This window comes from Urocitellus parryii, chromosome 6, assembly GCF_045843805.1.
Source record: "Urocitellus parryii isolate mUroPar1 chromosome 6, mUroPar1.hap1, whole genome shotgun sequence".
Classification (NCBI taxonomy): domain Eukaryota; kingdom Metazoa; phylum Chordata; class Mammalia; order Rodentia; family Sciuridae; genus Urocitellus; species Urocitellus parryii.
The window spans coordinates 121993433-122008628 of NC_135536.1; positions in this window are offsets into that span (position 1 = coordinate 121993433).

The following is a 15196-nucleotide window of genomic DNA, read 5'->3' on the forward strand; positions in this document are numbered from 1 at the left end:
TCCAGTGCGCTGGGGCTCCGTGCTTACTCAAGAAGGGAGAGCAGCCCAGAGCCCAGAGCAAAGGTCAAGCAGAGCTTAAGTACACTTTTTGGAGAGGGCGGTGGGCTTTGCATACATCAGAACAAATCATCATGAGGCGCAGGGAAATTGAACAACAACTCTGAGACGTGATTGGCACATTCATTGGCGGGAACAGATCGGGCGGGGGTGATTGGTCATTCGTAAGCGGGTTACACATTCAAACTGATTGGTTCAGGCCCTGTGAGGAACTGCACAGGGCCCTAGGCTAAATGGCCAGTAGGGCGTTGTTTTAACTATCTCAGGAACTTCAGGTTCTGGGTGTAACAGAGGAACTTAATAATACCTAATCTTTTACATTCAAGCTTTCCAGCTTAGAAACTTTACCCTTTCACACCTACATACAGTTACTACCCAGCCAGTCCATTCAAATTATTTATCCACTGAATGCATTAACCCACTAGGTACAACTCTCATAATCCAATAATTTCACCACCTATATTAATACAGGAGCTTTGGCAGAGAGAGGGACAATTCATATCCAAACCATAACAGTTAAGTGTTCGTTGTGTGGAGGTTGCTTAAATCCTGTTAGGTAGAACCGTGACTGTTACTGTCTTCATTTGGAAAATAAGTATGGTTTAAGGTGTGAGTGCCAGATTGACAGAAGTGGACCTAAGTGACTTGTGATAACTTGATTAAGCTAAATGGCATGTCCCATATTCCCATTCCTGGAGGTTTCTGGTCCGGGCATTACACATGAGAGAGCATCATGGCAGATCTGGAAAGCAGAGGAGAGCAGTAGCCATTGACACCTGCACTTTCCCAGTGATTTGACTCGCAGCTGGACCTGCAAATACTCCATCTCCTCAAGCTCTGACTCAGCTTCTCCAATTCTTGGCCAGGTAAGTGTGCTTAGTTCCAGGTTGAAGGGCCCTGGATCCTTCAGAAGACCCACACCAACAAGGTCGTAAGTCCAGGCCATCTGTGTGGTTCCTAGGTTGAGCTTATGGTTATTACTTGTTCTTGTTTTCTTCTCCTTTACACCCACTTTCCCTTCCCAACCACCTGATCTGTGAACTTCCACTTATAGCACCAAGAAGTCAAATTCCTCTAACAAATTCTGTAACAAAACCAGATATATGCGGGCAAGGTCTCCTTGTGGTTCTGCTCTTCTGACTGGACCCTAACTCATACACCAAATATCTACTAAATGCAAGGTATGCTTGAAGTAGTACAGGGGTAGGATGACATAAAACTCTGTCTGGAGCTCACATTACGACAGAGGAAAAAGGCTCAAATAGAAGGAAAAAGAGGATGGAGGGCACAACAGAAGCATAAACAATGTGCTCTTGGGCATATTAAGTAGCAAAGGCTTTGCAGAGAGACAGACCTGAATTATAATCCAGGACCTAACAGTTGTTTGGCCTTGGTAATATCACCCAGAGTTGACTTAGCTTCTTATACTTTCCTCTCTGGAAGGGAACTTCAGGGGAAAGAGAGACTGGTTTTGATGGCGGGGAACATGTCAGGAAAGGCTTCATATTAAAGGATGTGATATTTCAACTGGATTTTGCAGGAGCACAGGTCAGCACAGCATTTTTTATGTCTTATATAGAAGGAGTTAATGCATTTTGGTGGGATAGAGTGGGAAAAGGTCATTCTGCAAATATTCAAAAGCAATTTCATGAAACAGTGGCCTCTCATCCATCTGCTGTAACAAACTAGCTGGGAGCTGTGGAGCCTTAAGCACTATATGTTCAGAGAAATTATGACTCCCACTGGGGATATATTGTATTTTTTTCAAGGCTGAAATGAAAAGATATACAGTACACTGTATACATAGACCTATTATGCCAGGGAAAATATCAGAGCCAGTTTTGCTGTTTATAGAAGATCAATGATAAATCAACCTGTATAATCTGCAACTGACTGTTTCATTTGTTCTTTAATGTTCCACTGATCTTTTGGAAATGAAAGAATTTCACATAAAACAAGTAGTTTGATGAACTTTAATCTTACCCATAATTGGATAATAAAATTGGGTACGCACAGTAATTAAAAGGATTGCGATAAAAGAGTCAATCTGCAGTTTCATATTGAGCCTCTTCCATAAGCCAAGAAGTTCAGTGCAGGGCACACTAAGAGTAAAAAACACATACACATACACAACACAGCCCTATGACAGGCAAACTGTTTTTTTTGTTAGAGGAAAACCTATTTATGGAGAAGATATACCATGTCAGTGAGGACTCATATTATCACCTGGGGAGCTCTGAGATAAGGGAGATAAGGCTTTGACTTGTTAGTGAACAGGAAGTAAAATGCTTGAGTTTTTATTTAATGAGCTCATTTTTCCAGGTTATCTCTAGATTGGTTCATCTATCACACATTTTCATCACTGCCTGTTTTGCATAAATGCAGACTTGCAACTTGCATACAAGTCTGCATGTGCCCAATCTTTGTTTCTGGGCTCTTTATAATGCCTGTCACATCTGCTTCCAGTCTTGAGATTAGGAAGAAAAACAAAAATCCAAGTGTCTCCTTTGCCCAACTGGAATGACTCGCTTTTTCTTGGAGCCTCCAAGTCCTAGAATCCAACCACCAGGTCTCTGAGCTGGAAGCCACCACTCCTAGAATATCCCCTCCAAGAATTCTTTCAGTTGCTGCTTTCGACTTTTCAAACACTTCTTTTAGGTCTGTTTCAGTGCTGGCCTTGGCCTGCTACCAAAATTCCCATCCTCAATTACTGACTTCAGACCCAACCTTGTGGACCACCTGCCCAGCTCTAACTCAGCCATATGCCAGGTCATTAGCCACGCCATACTGGTTCCTTTAATTCTTTGTTCTCCAATGACCCTTAGGAAGTTTTCCCTTGCCTCACTATCAACAAAAATGTGAGAAAATAGCCAACAATCTACAAAGTGCTAATCTCCAAGGTACAGTTGTGAGGACAAAATAAAACAATGGTTAGAAAAGTGACCAGTAAAGCACTGAACGGATATGAACGTTATTAAATAAGGCAAGAGCAACTTCTGTCTTACAGATGAGGAAACCACCTCTCAAAGAGCCAAGGCAATTAATCAGTCCAGGACTCACAGAGAACAAATTTAGGACTACAAAGCAGGCAAATTTAGGACTATGAAGCAGGCCAGTCTTTCTACATGCTAGTGATCAGTATTCTTGTTTTCTTTTTATCTTTTTTAATATTCACATTTCTCACATTTCTATATATAATAAGACAGTTACCATATTAACATTTTGGCATATATTCTTCCGTTGATTTTTTTTGAATGTTGTTTTTCCCCCGCATTATGCAATTATTGTGATATACTGCTCTGTAGCCTATTTTAAAAAAACAAGAACAAAATCTTGGAGTGCAAACATTCCTCCTCTTTAAATATTTGTTGATGTTTTTGATGGCAACACGGTATACAATTGGTTTGTGGACCAATCTCCTATTGTCATATGACTGCATTTTATTAGAGAGCAGCAGTTATCTCTATTAAAACAGTCCTATGCTGAACATCTTTGTGTAAAACTCTGCAAATAGCTCATATTATTTCATTGGGATAAATTCCTGAAAATAGAATTACAGGGTCAAAGGTCATGGAAAGTTTCAATAAATTTTTGTTGCATTTTGGTATTTTTTTTCTCCAAAAAGCCAAAATTTATATTCATACAACAGAATATGAGTGTCTATCTCCCTGTTCCATAGTCAAAACTCAACATTATTGTTCTGATTATTTTTTTACCACTCACCTGGTTTGAATTTGCATTTCTTTGATGAAGCTTGAAATATTTCTCATATATTTATGCCTACTTGTATGTCTTCTTTCATGAATTATCTATTCAAGTCCTTTGCCCTTTTTTAATTGGGCATATTTTATTATTTTCTTATTGATTTGTGTAGCACTTCCTGAGAAGCCCATAAATCTAGACAATCAAAGAACTCCAAAGTGGAATGCGTCCTCAGAAGTCAGAGAGAACTAAGGGAAACCATCTTGCTAGGTGGCTCGATTTGCCCTCGGGTCTGAGCACCTGTGCTGAGAAACTATCCTAGGGACAGCTGTGGCAGGAAGTAGCAGAGGAAAGGTACATAAGAGGGACTACTGACTCTGGGATAGGGAGTAGGAAGAGGACTTGGGTAGGGTAACATCCTGAACTGAACTCTAGTCCTATACCACTGGTAGATGAGATGGAGCCTAAGTTGGAGGATGACAAGCAGATATATATTGAAGCTCAAAAACAAAACTTCTATTAGTGGAAGGAGGAAGAGAGGTGGCATGTAATTCCTCCAACTCCTGGGCTACCAAAGAATCCTAGAGTCGTCCTTGATCTCTAAATTTCAGGTTCTTTTCTATTACAAGCTTCTGCCTTCCACACAAAAGTCAGTGCAAATTAATGTATCTCTAAAAGGCAAATAACTTCCTCTTAGACTGAACTCTTGGCAAAAGACCAACCATTTTTCATCTCTGATTAAAATGTCTATAGACAAAATTAAAAATAATTCAGCAAAGGAGCTACCTCTCATGGAGTTGCAGAATACAAAATAAATCTAGAGATATTGGTACAAGTATCATGCTTCCTTCCCTGCACACAGAACAATCAGACTCTTTCCTGCCAATATATGCAGGGTCACTTGGGTAAGGGGACTCACTGGGGTACTAGAATATCCATAGGCAACTAGAGCAAGGAGAACCCTGATAAACCATTTGCTCAGTGCTTCCCAAGTGTGCCTTTGTTAGAAGCACTTGCTAGAACTACAAATTACAAGTTTTTTTTAAAATAACTTTTTAGTTGTAGATGGATACAATATCTTTATTTATTTATTTTTATGTAGTTTGAACCCAGTACATCACATGTGCAAGGCAGGTGCTCCACCACTGAGCCACAGCCACAGCCCCACAAGTCTTTTTTTATAAAATTGTGGTTCAGTGTATCTGAAGTAGGACCAGGAAACCAACATTATTAAACATGGGTCTTAGGTGATGAGACCTTTTTATGATGTGGGACGGAGCTGATTTCGTCCAGTACATCTCATTTTAAAATCACTTGAAGAGATTAAAAAAACAATATCAGGAAATTCCATTTCTGCCTGTGACAGACTAATTTACTGAGATCAATTCTTCTACCAAGAACAAACAGAAATGCTAAACAAAATAATATTTTTAAAAAAACAAATTCCATTTGAAAGCATCAGAGAGCTATCACATGTGGTGAGATCTAAAGGCACCAAGATCTCAAAGAGAATGGAGGCACAGAAATGAGCCTAATGTTTGGCATAGCTTTTTGCCTTGAAACATTTGCTGATGCTCAAGAAAAAAACTAAAAGCTAAGAAGTTGTATTTTTGATCAGTGAAGAAGCCAAGAGAAGAAATGAAATAGAAACCACCAGTCAAGCAGCTAGGAAGCTGAGTTTCGATAGTCCCACCTACCTACACTGGGGGAGCAAAAATAAGAGTTTAGGGCTCACCAAGAAGGAGGCACTTGGTATACACCCCAAACTTTCAGAAAGAACTACTGAGTCCTAGAAAGGAGGACAAATCAGGAACAGACCAGGATTTATGAAAACAAAAGCCTGGCTTCCCATCTGCTCCATCCCAGATGGGATTATGACAATCTGCCCTGACCCTAACTTCCAAAAGCAACAGCAGATCTTCTCAGGAGAAAAAAATGCACTATCCAGAGCCTCAAATTCTCTCTCCAAATTTTCACATACAACTGACATAATATAAAACAACAAAAAAAATTTAAATAAAAAAATTACAAAGCATACTGGGAAAAGGCCAGAAACCAAGAAGATAATAAACACAGAAATACAAAGAGATCCTGATACTGAAATCATAACACAAGATCAGTGTAATCAACATTTCTAAAAATTGAATTTTAACAAAGAATTAAAGTCCATTTTTAAAAATCAAATGAAAGTTCGGTTCTGAAATATATAATAATTAACTCAACAGGTGCTAGGAACTCAACAGGTGGGTAGGCAAAGCTGAAGAAAAGATTAGGGAATTCAAAAATATGTAATAGAGAATATTTAGACTGAAAGAATGGAGGACCAAAATGGAAAGTATTAGGGGAATGAAAGGGGAGTGTACAAGACCTAATGGAACATGGTGAACAGGTCCAACACACATGTAATTGGGGTCCTACAGAGGAAAGAGCAAATGGAGCAGAAATAACTTTTACAGAGATAATGACCAAGAATTTTCCAAACCTGGCAAAAGACCACAAACCATATATTCTAGAAGTGTTATGAACCCTAAACAGAATAAATACATAGAACCACAGTTACACACATGTAGCAAAACTGCTACAAAAATAAATAAATAAACAGGAAAATCTTAAAACCAAAGTTAAGAACTAAATCAATTTTCTTAATTGACTTATTATTTAATTTGCTTTTATTATTTAATTTGCTTTCATTATTTATTAATGGCCAATTATACCAGATTCTCTGAGAGTTGGGCCAGGGCATGAATCATGGGGAGGGTGCTTTTTACAAATGTACATCCTAGTGCACTGTATTAGACCATTTTCTATTCCTAATAACACAATCCCACAAATTGAGTAAGTTATAAAGAAAAGGTTTATTTTGGCTTCTGGTTCAGGTCCAGGGTTGAGGGGCCATATCTGGTGACTGTCTTCTAATGCCTCAGGACGTTACATTGTAAAAGACAGAGTGCAAATGTGGGGTGAGTATGTGAGTATGTCTGTGTCTTCTAGTCTTTCTCCCTCCTTATATTTAGTCATAGCCCTCCCCACCCCATGACTTTATATAATTCTAATTATCTCCCAAAGGCCCTACCTCTGCATACCATAGTCAGATTAAGTTTCCAACCTTTTAATACCTCACAATGAGATTAAATTCCAATATGAGTTTCAGAGGGAACAAACCATATTTGAACCATAACAAGCACTGCTACAGATTCTGATTTTGGTCAACTATAGGCAAGGCCCATGAATCAGAATTTTCAACAATCCATCCAGGTAATTCTGATGTAGAAATTCACACACCCTGCTTCTTCAAACCTAGTTCTGTCTATATCCCCTTATAACTAAGGAAACTGAGGCCCAGCCAAGCAAGTCTGAAGTCACCCAAAGTGATACTATGAGTTGTGGCAGGACCACAAAGGGCACATTGGCAATCAGGAGTCAACACTGAATAGCAGCCCTTCTGATGAAGTAACTGCAGGCATCCCAGACCATAGTAAGCAGGGCAGGCAAGCAAAGTATACTTATAAGATGGCAGAAAGGAATTGAAAATACCTGATGACCTCTACAAGCAGACCCTGCATGAGGCCCTTTTTCAGATTTCCTTTGATTCTAAAATTGAGCCTAAGGCTACATCATTTATCCAACCTATCATATGCTAGACACAGTATTACATACTTTATTATCTCTTTTAACCTTTACCACAAACCTATGATGCAGATACTATTATCAGTCCTCATTTTATAAAGAGGCACAGAGAAATTAACATATTGAATAGTGGGATCTGAAAGCATAAATCCTGATTTCAGAGTATTATCTATAACTTCAGAGTTCTACTACCTTTACTCCCCTATCTCTACCCACCCACCAGCTCTAATATACTTACCCTGCATGCCAAAGGACGGTTTCTTTAACACTCCCTATATGGTCTATAGACTGTTTTTGGTAACAGGGTAAAACAAAAAAGGCACAGGAATGGGAAAACCTGGGTTATTTCCCTGGCTCTACCACTCCATTCTATAATTTTACATAGGTTCCTTCCCTCCTGCAGCCTCCAATTTTTCCATCTGGCAAACAGAGGCAATGATGTCTATCTCAGGATTGTGGTAAGGATTAAACACTTTCAAAAGCCCCAGAGTGTGGTTGACATAGAGGGGAAATGTTTGGGTTCTACTGTGCTTGGAAAGACCTGGGCACTCTGTCTGCCAGATAATAGGCCGTGCTGTGGATGGTTCCTAAGAAGCAGTGTGGCTCAGCCTGCAGGGTGACCCTGTGCTGCAGTGCAGTGTGCCGCAGTGTTCATTGCTGCCAGAGCCAGCACCTGCCGGAGGGGTGCTCTCCTCTCCACTACCCACACAGCCGACAGTTCCCACATTATTAAATGGCTCACCTAGCTGCACTTGTTTTATAAAACAGCATGAGCAGTCATGCAGTTATCTATAGGTTTTTCAATAAACTTGGAAATCTGATCATCTCATTCTCTGAAATTTCCCTCTGGTGGCTGGGTGTTGAAGGGATTTTTTTAAAAACTTTTATCTAAGCTTTAATAAAAGACTGATGGATTAAATGGTAGAAAAAAATGTTCTTAGAGGTGATAATAATACAGGCAGAACTGACTAGGCAAACTGTCAAGAGAATAAAATGAGGCATAAAACCCTTCCCCTCTCCCTTTGTTACCTTCCCTCTTGCTAGAGGAAGGGGGTTGAAGCCCACCTTCACCTCTGTAGCAGCTGTCCTTTTGCCCAGCATCCTCAAGAGATTTCTGTGATATCAAGGAATGCTTTACAGTCCCTTAGCTCCTTGCAGAATGTTCCTACAGTGCTGCCTTCTACTAGATTACATTTTGGAATCTGATAATCCTGTTGCAAAGATTCTTCCTTTGCAGATAGTCCTATCAAGGCTAATGGGAAGCAAAGAGGGAGAGAAAGAAAAAGAGAGGAAAACAGGTAGAAAAGAAAGATGAGGGAGTAAGGAGAGAGACGGAAAGAGAAAAAGTAAAGGGAAAGAGGAGGAAAATGGGGATGTACAGTAGTTCAACCACCTGCAGAGACTGAAAAGCAAGCGCATAACCACGTGCAGAGTGTCAGAAAGGCTTATAAGATCAATAAGAAACCCAGGTTTAGGGAAGGAATCAGAGCCCAACAGAATAGACTAACCAGCTAGAGACTACATGCATCTTTGTAACCACAGAGAATTATAATTAAAGGCTGGCCCAGTATCTCATTGATTATTCCTGCAGACCTGACCAAGGACTGAGCTAAAGCAACTACCAATCACCCTGATATGAGGCCTGGTGAGATCTCCATGGCAGCCTCTTTGGCCTTGTGAGGACAGCATGGCAAGCAGACATAGGTCCTGAATGGGAAACCAAAGCCCAACTCCACAGGGAGTTCTCCCAGCCTTCCCATCATGGGCCTCTTCAGATCTGCCACAGACTCGCTGAAGATTTTGTGGGCTCAGGTGCTTTAAGGAACTCAAGTTACAAGGTTCAAGTTGACCAAGTGTCCCAGGATATAAAAGAGCCCATAAGAGGGTTTCAGAAGAAAAACAGAAGCCCTCCCTTCCCAGCACTCCAAATGAGGTGCAAGATACAAGGTAGTGAAAGAACATGGACTTAAAATCAGAGTTGGTTCAGACCCTGATTTACCACGCATGTGGAATATCATCTCAGCCTTGGTTTTCTATAAAATGGGCTAGTGATACCAGTGTTACAAAAATGGGATATGCTAATATATGCAGATGTATGCAAAGTAGTTGTTCTGCATGCCCACAACCATGTGCTCACATGGAAGGACTTTAGCCAGAATAACACTCCTGTCCTCTCTCTCTTCCTTCCCTCACACCTCCCCACCCCAGCCTGTAAGTTTAGCAGAAGAAACCAAGCTTGTGGGATATGCTTGCTCTAGTTTGTTTCATTTGGATGCGACTGTCCACAGGAAGAAAATTCTCTACCATGTCCTGTTCTACTACCCCTCGCAGGAGGGCCAGCAGGTATCTGGCCAGTTGTGTCCCTGACTAGCTAGAAAATGGGTGTGTATGATGAAGGAGTCTCCTATAAGAAGACTGCACAACTCAGCTAAATCCACCAATCCATTAACCAAATTGATCTTCTGACTTACCACATTTGACTCCATGTCTGTCTCTCAGATGGTTCTGAACTTAGAGAAGAAAGAGTGATATTTAATCTCCTATTACATAGAAAGCACTCATTAAACCTGCTACATATGCAACCCTCAGAGGTACCAACTGTGGCAGAGCTTCCTCTTGAGAGAACACTTATCCCCCTAGATAAAGCAATTCCAAGCCAGTGAAAATAAGTCAGCAACCAAAGTCTTCCACTTCATTTATGCACCCAGATGGATGTTGGGGAAAATGTTTATGGGTCGTTTTCAACTTGCCTCTTCTTTTTTTTTAATATTTATTTTTTAGTTGTAGATGGACACAATACCTTTATTTATTTTTATGTGGTGCTGAGGATTGAACCCAGGGCCTCCCATGTGCTAGGCAAGCACTTGACCACTGAGCCACAACCCCAGCACCCCCATCCTATTCTTTATCAATGTGTGATCTTAACTGATCCACTGCATCTTGTGGGTAGTCTGCGAGCTGGTGACACTTGTACTTTGATGGACCATGCATATAACCAGTTACCTATTTAACAAAGTGGCAGTCTCAATTAGAAATTAGACTCAAGCCTTCTTTGGCCAAGGGGGCTGCCAGCTGGAGCCGGGGAATCTTAAGGGTGTGCATCTAGAGGGCAGGCACTGAGTGGGAACTAGAGGTCAGCTCAAGCATAGTGCAGTACATGCAGTCCCAGCAGAGGTTCTCCCAAAAACCCACAAAGCAGCTCTATGAAAATCATCTGGGTATATGGTAAACGGGGTCTGAGGTCAGGTGACTGATTCAAGCCAGCTATGCTACTTTCCTTGACTGTCAGAACCTTCAGAACCAGAAGAAAGGAGGTGGATGGAAGAAAATGAAATATTATATGGAGACCCCCCCACACACTGATGAGTTGGAGGGTAAGGGACGCAGAAGAAACAAACAAAAAAAATTTAAGATTGAACTTGAGTTTTTTAATCCCCTCAATAGAACTCATTTTTTATATCTGAAAGATGATCAAAAAATAATAGGATCTTGCTGGACACAGTGGTGCACACCTGTGAGCCCAGTGGTTCAGGAGGCTGAGACAGGAGGATAGCAAGTTCAAAGCCAGCCTCAGCAAAAGCGAGGCACACTAAGAAACTCAGTGAGACCCTGTCTCTAAATAAAATACAAAATAGGGCTTGGGATGTGGCTCAGTTGTTGAGCCCTGGGGTTTAATCCCCAGTATCAAAAAAAAAAAAAATAGGATCTTGCCAAAATATGCTCCTGGGAAGGAGAGGGAGATCCAAATAGTGTGAAGAAGAAGACAGTTATTTCTTGATTGCTCCTTCTGGGATTGAGATTCATCCCTGAAACTGAATGCAGGCCCTGGCTCTCACCTCTATTAGCATGTAGAAACCAGAAGGCATGTGGGACCAGAGAATACACCTAGGACCAGCCACATATCTTTAGAATGCCACTGGCTTAAGGGCTTGTACCTCTTCCATGCTATGAAGCTCTGGTGTCAGAGGTCAGCTCCACAAGCTGCACCTGAGGACAACGAGGTATGACTTTCATGGCTGGCAAGCAAGGTAGTTAAGCTGATGGGTCCCTGTCTGTCTCTGACATTTGCCTATTCCCACATTACACTTACCTCTGGACATTAGATTTTGGATCCCGGCAGAAGTGTTCCTCTAACTTCAGCAAGCATAAAAATACCCTGAGGCATTTGTTCAAAATGCAAATTTCCAGTCCTCTATTCCTACAGATTCTGATTTAATAGGTAGTCTGTAGAAAACAGTTTGAAAATCATGCTCTAGAAAATAGTGCTGTGCAATAGAACTTTCTGCAATGATGGAAATGTCTTATATTTGTGCTATTTTACAGAGTAAACACTAGCCACATGGGGCTACAGAGCAGTTAAAGTGTGGCTAGTGTAGCCATGAAAGTGTCTTTTAAATTTTATTTAATTTTTATCACTTTAACTTTAAATAGCCACTAATCACTAAGGCTACCAAACTGGGCAGTGCAGCTCAGAACACTGCTACTCAACTACTCAACGGGGCAGGAAACCAGCAGCATTACCTAGGAGATTGTTAGAAGTGAAGCATTCTGGGTCCTACTCTAGACCTTCCTACCACATTTTTAAAAGATCCCCAAGTGATCCATATGCCAATAAAGGTTGATATTCACTTTCTAGAATATCTTGGTGCCTCACTGAAATCTTCCACTCCCACTGAACCATCCACTTCCTGTTAACATTTATATAGACTGATCTCATATTCAATTGTATAAATCTGGTTCTTACTCAGCATACTGGATTCTGATGTAACTAGCATTTCGGTCTGGAGGGCAAAAGAGGTGTGGGGGGGAGAGGAAGAGAGAGAGAGATGAGAGAAAGAGAGACAGAGACAGAGATAGAGAGGGGAGAAATGAAGGAACATAGTGCCAGGTTGGAAAGGGTCCTATATGCAAGCTGAGGAATTTATTCTTTGGGCAATAGATAACCATCAAAAACTATTAAGCAGGTAGGTAGCACAAGCAGAGTTGTGTTTTATGGAGATAATGCATAGAAGGATAGAGGATGGCCTAGAGGAGATGGCCAATTGATAAGTAATCTTCACTGTCCACTGGTTCTTGTATTAAGTATACCTACTGGGAATAGGATTTATCTTATCCCTAGATTGGAGGAACAGCAAATATTTTAGACTTATAGCAATATATCTATTCTACATGGTCAAGATCCACAGTATCCCAACCCAGATCTTCAGAATAATACAGTATTCCTTATCTCTAAGATTGGGAGGAAATAACAAACACTTTTTGCATTTCAATTCTAAAGAGATTATTTCTCAGTGATAAAACCAAATGTTTGTCATTTATAGTAGTAAACTCTGGGATCTGACTCAACATTGAAACAACTGTTTGCTTTGAAAGTATATTTTTTAAATGAATCATTTTAAGACTAAAAGTATATGTAAGACATTCACGGGACATATAATAATCAAAACAATTAAACCAAATGGATTTTTGTGCAGATGCCTCATTCATTGGTATTGATGTGGTCTGCTGTCATAACAAGCTACAAATGTTAAAATGAAAAGGAGCTGCAGTTGGTAGAGAAGAGCGAGATGATGGAAAGGAAAAAGTGGGAGACTTAAAAAGTGTTTCTAGCTTTTTATCTAGTCTTGGGAATCCTTTCATGTACTCAGAGGGTAGGTCCTGGTCAGTCAGGGAAAAGTCTGAAAGGAAAAGACCCAAAAGAAAGGGTTCCATTATTTTCCAGGTGACAAGGTTTTTAAAGGTGCTCTGTTTCTACAGGAATAACTTAAAGTAAAGTTATTCCTCCTATTCAAACACAGACAATAAACCCAACAATCAAGATAGCAGCTCCAACCAAAGCACATGGGCAGAAGGCAAGGGGGGCTGTATTAAAACATTGTGACAAAAAGAAAGACAAAAGGATCATAGGGAGGCCAGCACCAGCAATACCACACTCAGTCAACACAGACAAGGGAGAGGCAGGACGAGGAAGTAAAAAAGCTCTGTGGCTCAACCAGAATCTCTCTTGACCAATAAACCTGTCCTTTTACCTACCCTTAGAGCAATGGTCACCAAACAGGATGACTTCCCCAAAAAGCAAGACAATTCACTAGGGTTTTGGAAGATGATATTAGAATCTCTATTTGTATTTACTCATCTTTGAAAGACAAGAAATTCAGTTTTGCTAAAAGTTACAAACTGCATCTGCATATCCCTTATCAGGATAAGCAAGTGTGTTTGGGGAGAAAGAACAGTTGGACAATGTGGGAGGGGGAGTTTGGTTACTTTCAGCATACTAAGACATACTGCAGTTTCTGAATCACAGGATTTTACCTATTTCCTAATGTGGTTCCACTAAACCAACACTCTTAAAATGGACAAGTGGCTTTAAAAGATTCTTAAAAAGAAATAGTAAATCAAAGATAACTCTAAAAATGCTAGCCCAAATGAGTAACAATAGCTAATACTTACATTCTTCATATAAGCTATCCATGAGCCACACAAGGAAAAACACTAAGATTTGCCAAGAAATCAACAAAAAAAATTTTGAAATTATCTCAAAGCCTTTTTGAAGTAGGGATTTGTGTCCCACATGGTTAATGACCATGCACAGTGAAAAACATGATACCATCATGACTAGCAGAAGCTACAGACCAAGAAAATGAAAACAAACTTTCCACAATATGTTCAACAATATTTAATAACCTAAGCTACCTACTCCAACACTCACTGGACAGAGTTCACTAAACAGAATCACAAAGGTTTTTAAGTCTTTTTAAAGCCTTCTCACTTAATAGTGAAAGATAATTTAAATGTATATTTTAAATTTATACCATGCCATTTGAAAAAAATACTGATTGTTTACACTGTGGAAATAGGGATGAATTGCTAATAAGACAATGTCAAGAAACCTGATGCATCTTTCTGTCAAGAAGCACTATTGGATGGCATATAGAAAACACGGCTTGCAATCTGAAGACATGAGGACAGGAATAAATCCTTCATGGTGGGAGACTGAGTCAAAGGACAGATGCTTCCAACATATCTCCTCTTGCAGTTCCACTACAAGAAGAAAGATGTTAAAGGAGAGATGAAATGGATAAGATGTATTTCTCAAAATTAATTAACCTTAGTGTGGTGGCACACACACCCAGCGGCTCAAAAGGCAGAGGCAGGAGGATCGCAAGTTCAAAGCCAACTTCAGCAATTTGGCGAGGCACTAAGCAACTTAATGAGACTCTAATAAAATACAAAATAGGGATAAGGATGTAGGTCAGTGGTCAAGTGCCCCTGAATTCAATCCCTGGTACCCCCCACCAAAAAAAAAAAAAAAAAAAAAAAAAAAACTCTTATAGGCAAACAAAGTTTCCATTCCCTACAGAATGGCTACTTTGGGTTTTCTTTTAAAGGGAAAGTGGTGAATTCTACATTAAATATTAAGCAATAGCATCCCACATAATTCACAGATAAGATATATCCCACATGTGGTAGGTTTCACTGATATGAATTTTATAAAATTAGGATCTTTAAAAAATAATAGAGGGCTAAAGATGTAGCTTTAGAGTTAAAATGCTTGCCTCACATGCACAAGGCCTCAGGTTTACTCTCCAGCACTGCAAAAATAAATAAATATATATATAATTTACAACTCTTTGTGATGTAATAAGAAGTACACATGAGTACACATTTTGATTCACCTGCAATTTCTCTGGTTATCTCAAGGCAAAATACTTTTTAAAAAGCTGTTAAACTTGAAGATGAGTTTTGCTGTACTTTTAACCCAAAACCAAAGATACCAATTTTTCTAACTTTTCTGAGATTACAAATGGCC